Source organism: Misgurnus anguillicaudatus, unplaced genomic scaffold (assembly GCF_027580225.2).
Source record: "Misgurnus anguillicaudatus unplaced genomic scaffold, ASM2758022v2 HiC_scaffold_29, whole genome shotgun sequence".
NCBI lineage: Eukaryota > Metazoa > Chordata > Actinopteri > Cypriniformes > Cobitidae > Misgurnus > Misgurnus anguillicaudatus.
In genome coordinates, this window is record NW_027395279.1 from 2,726,599 (window position 1) to 2,731,664 (window position 5,066).

Below are 5,066 nucleotides of genomic sequence, written 5' to 3' on the forward strand. Positions count from 1 at the left end.
GGATTATGCCTTTCATGGCTTTGAGTATAATAATTGGTGAATTGCAATTCACTTCCTAGCAACCAATGAGAATACCCTAGCAACCATTTATCAAGAGCTGTATCTCTGTATCAGAACATCGGGGGAACGATATGGGGTTCGGCTCTTTTGACTCATTAACACGATTTTAACATTTTGTGACCCGAGTTTTGCCAGTGCAAGCACCACAAACATTTCCTTCATTGTTCTGTTTGTCAATGTTCCGTCCCAGATAGCAAAGTTTCTGGCACAAATCTGGCTTACATTGGGCATTTATGGCTAAATTTAGGCTCTCTTTTGTTCACACCTTTGTGTGAAACAGCTTTCGGGGGAGTTGTGGGGTGAGGCTAGCCAGCCAAAAGCAAAAGGTACATTTTTGGCTGAGTTCTGGCTTAAGTGTGGTCTGCCAGAAAATAGTAAATATATGGCAGAGTTCTGGCTAAGGTTTGGTTGGCCAAAGAGTAAAAAAAAAACACCAAATAAAATCAAATTTACAATTGATAAAAACATCACAGTTAATATTTAAGGCAATAATAAATATGTTTATCCTTATTAAAAGACGAAATGTAGAAAATGTTATTTTGGGCAGTTAATCCAAAGGTGTCAATGTGCAATTTACAAACAATGCAATAAACAGATAAATTAATAATTCAGTCTGCACTAATATACATCAAACAAAAGTATTTTAAGTATGTGTGCTTGTTTAAGTCTTTTTAATTTTGTATTTTATTTTTTATAAATAAATAAGACTTTACATTAAATTGTGTTTACAATTAAAAAATACGACTAACTAATACTAATATTTATTGGTGCACTTTCGTTTCTAAAACAATGACATATATTGCAAGGCATCTTGGAAGTAGTAGTCCTTTAACCTCAACAGCGTTCAATCCGCCGTGGAAAATGGACTACCTTTCCCATAATGCAACTGGTCATGATCAGGAACTTCCGCGAAATTCAAACCCCCACTGTGTACTGGACGAAGGACACGCGATCTTTTGTCTTGTGGAGTTTTATATAACACAGTAAGGTAAGTTATTAAGATACTTTTCTTTTAAATCCACGTAGATTGCACTTATTGTTCTACAGCGCGATACCTAGTTGGTTTTCGTTTTTGTTTGTTATTCTTTTCTGTGATGTATTTTCGTGTAAGTGCAAGTATTTTATCATCAGTCGCCATTTAACGTAGATAACGTTAAACATGCATGTTTTTACATTAAGAGACGCAACATGCATGACGGGGATGATAAAATAATCAATAGGAAGTTTGAATCTTTAAATGAATGCTGAACCCCAAAGAAGCCAAACGAAGATTAGATGTTTTCTGTACCAAACCACAAATCAACATTTGCTGGTAATCATAACAGTTACAAAGTGACTCATTCATTCCAACTATTTATATCTTAGTAAAACAATGTTTTTGATATTCTAGAAAGGCATGTATTCAAGTTTTAGCTTAATAAAGATGGTTTACTATGATCTCTTATTCTCTTCAGTCCTGGTCAGTGCAGTTTACAAGATTGTGTTGTTAAAAGGCCAGATTTATTTGCTTTATTTTATGGTGTAACATAACCAACCCCACTTGAAGAATAACCACATGCTTTTGTAAAGAATTTAATATGCAAGAGTCATGCATTTTGTATGTGTTTGTTTTAATCTTTTATTTTACAGTATAAAGTTTAATTATATTTGCATTTTGTTTGCAGAAGTCATGTACCACACTTTGTCAACAATAAATGTTGTTTCTGCAATCTGGATAAAGAATAATGTGAGTAAAGAATAATAATGAGGTTAATAAACCTAACCGTTTAAATAATAAACAAATGTGTATGTGTTAAGATGTTTGTGTTTGACTCCTCTATTTAATAGATATTACTGCCTCTTGGAGAACAGCCGGCCGTACTCCAGACAGAGACAAAGACGTGAGGACATCTATTGCTTTTGTAAAGGAATTTTATACCCAAGAGTTATAAATGTTGTCTTTATTGTTTGTCTTAATCCTTTATTTGACATTTAACAATATAAAGTTTACTTATTATACTTGTTTTTATATTTGTTTTTTGTTTGTAGAAGTCATGTACCACACTTTGTCAACAATGCATGTTGTTCCTGCAATCTGGATGAAGAATAATGTGAGTTTAATACTTCATTTATAATGTAATAGTTTAAATATTAAACAAATGTGTATCTGATCAGATGTTTGACTTCTCTATTTAATAGATATTACTGCCTCTTGGGAAAACAGCAGACTGTACTCCAGACAGAGACAAAGACATGAGGACATCCATTGCTTTTGTAAAGGAATTTTATACCTAAGAGTTATAAATGTTGTGTTTATTGCTTGTCTTAATCTTTTATTTTACCTTTTTACAATATAAAGTTTACTTATACTTGTTTTTTGTTTGCAGAAGTCCTATACCAGACTATGTTGTTCCAGCTGTCTGGGTAAAGACTGATGTGAGTTTAACTTCGTTAAAAAATGTATCAGTTTAAAAGAGTAAACCAATGTGTGTGATTTGATTTTTGACTTCTGTATTTGATAGACATTACTGCCTCTTGGAGAACAGCAAACCATTCTCCAGACAGAGACAAAGACATGGACATCAAAACAGAAAATTAAGTAAGATGATGTATATAATGCTCATTATTTATCTTTGTGCAGTTTGATTTGATGAATTACATTATTGTCTATATCTAATTTGTTAAGTCTCTTATTAGGGTAATTTGTCATATATTCATATAAGTTACAAAAGCACAAGTTTTGGCTTAAAAGTGACACCATGTTTTAAAAATATTCCAGGTACTTGATCTTGGATTGTTTGGAGTGAACGCTGGAAAATAATGAAGCAGGAAATTAAAATGCTTGACTAAAACAATTTTTGTACTTGGTAAGTGCTTTATTTAATTGGTAATTTAGAAATCCTTCTGGAACTCTGAAATCTGCAAACATATTTTTTCCCATGTCTTGAATTGAATGTTAAAAGTATCAGTTCTTGGACTGGCAGTGTGTACTATATCATCTTATTCATTTTATGTAAATGTATTTTCTAACTGTATTTTATGATTTTTTTCTGTAGGCTGTAAGAAGTCCTTTGTGTGCACAGACATGACTGGAGATTAAAGTTACTAAATGTTGCTTTTTTTCTAGCTGGTGACATAGCATGGTATTATTTTCAAATGTATTTATCTAATACACATTTGCACATCTGTAAACATTCATTTTATATAGGATGTTTTTTATATTTAACCAGTTGTTGTATATTGCTTTCTGTTATTACATCTGTTTTTTTTTTTGCCTGTTTATTGTTTAAAACAATTAAGTTAATGTTTCTCTGTTAGCTTTTGTTACTTTGGCTATTTCTTTGCTTTTATTTGATCCTTCTACTGTTATTTGTTTATTTGGCAGAACATTTGACATTTCATTTATTTTGCTGTTATCTGAAATTATCCTTGTCACCATCAATAAAACTCTATATTTGCTTTATATCTGTGTTTTTCAATTACACATTTTACGGGATATAAATATATTTTGGTCACTTTATGGCTATTTTCTGGGGCATCTGGATAAGTTGTGGGTGGGTTCTGGGGTAAATATGGTAATTTTGGTTATTTTCTGGGTTACATTTGGGGTTTCTGGAAAAGTTGTGGGTAAGTTTGGGGATTAATGTGGTCATTTGGGCTCTTTTTTGGTTGTTATCTGGAGATTCCGGGAGAGCTGTGGCTGATTTCTCGAGGTGTGAAAGGGTTGTGGCTAAGTTTTGGTCTGCTTTCGGCTAGATTCTGGATTACTTAAGGCAAGCAGCTCTGGGACCAATCAAGGACCGTAAGCCGTGGCGGCATGTGTGCCAAAAGAACAGCCTGAACTCAGCCATTTCTGGCCCTGAAAAATTTTGCTATCTGGGGTGAGAAGAGAGGGAGACATTTCACTGAATGATAGCAACTTTTTTGCTGATAACTTTGAACACGTGTGTCTGGTAGCTTATTTTTCATCATTTATTTTGTACAATGCAGCAAATCTACACAGGCATGCCCTTAAAGGTCTTAATGTCCCAAATCGCTTGAACCCCGGCAATCGCTGCTTGCAGCTATATTTATTATTAGGGTTTCGAGCACGAAGTGCTGAAAACCTATTGTATTTGTCTGTTTTATTATTATTATTATTATTATTATTATTATTATTATTATTATTATTATTATTATTTTTCCGCCATAAAACGCGTCGCCCAGCACAAACCGTAAGTCGTAGAAACTTGCCACTTGGTCAACTGGTTGTATTTCAGCTCGCTACTCAGATACAGTGAATCAGCCAAATCGGCCCATAGGTGGCGCTATAGCAATGCCCGACGCGTTGGGGATCATAACTCCTAAACCGGACATCAGACACTCAAGTATTTGGTACCATTGTAATCCCTGGCTCCAAACTTAAAAAATGTATATCTCCGATTTCATTTCCGGTATGCAATTTTTCGCTAATTTGCATAATATGCATTTCTAGCCAAAATGAACTAGTCCTAGGTTTTTCGCCCGATCGGAATCGTTCCAACGCAGGAGAAATCTGTGGAGTGAGTAGGTAAATAATTATCGAACAGATTTTGAAATTTTCCTTCAGGGTCAGTAAGGGGCGCCAAAACTCCATACAGGAAGTAGCCTATCGTCAGAGAAATGGCTATAACTCGTGAACGGTTTGAGATTTCTTAACGAGGTTCAGTACACTTATGTACCAGCTCACTCCGGTGTTACAGTAAAAAAGATGCGGATTTTGGCCACTAGGTGGCGCTAAAACAGGCTTGAGCTCGGGAATGGCTATTACTACACAACCGTTAGCCTGATACACTTAATATTTGGTATGGTGTGTCTTTGTGCAATGTACCATGACGGTCTGGAAGGACATTGGCGTATCTCCAAAAACATGGGCGTCATCGGCCAATGAAGGTTGAGGACCGATTTGACAGGGTTAACGAAGGTCGTTTTGGAACGAAACGCACTGTGCTTCTTTGTGTACTGCTCCTGAAGGTCTGTAAGAATTACGGTGTCATTTGGCCACTAGG

The 5,066-nt window shown here is 34.9% G+C and overlaps 1 long non-coding RNA gene across 4 annotated transcripts; it reads left to right on the top strand.

Annotated features, from left to right (window-relative positions):
* The first annotated feature begins 248 nt into the window (after positions 1–248).
* On the top strand, positions 249–3,914 carry LOC129453617 (uncharacterized). Of its 4 annotated transcripts, none has more exons than XR_012368421.1 (9): positions 249–1,043; positions 1,725–1,786; positions 1,888–1,961; positions 2,089–2,150; positions 2,239–2,313; positions 2,427–2,475; positions 2,562–2,638; positions 2,819–2,906; positions 3,096–3,914. It is a non-coding gene; the product is annotated as an uncharacterized lncRNA (long non-coding RNA). The 4 variants fall into 4 exon arrangements; XR_012368420.1 differs by having other exon boundaries at positions 250–1,048; positions 1,888–1,940; XR_012368418.1 differs by having other exon boundaries at positions 251–1,048.
* The last annotated feature ends 1,152 nt before the right edge of the window (positions 3,915–5,066 follow it).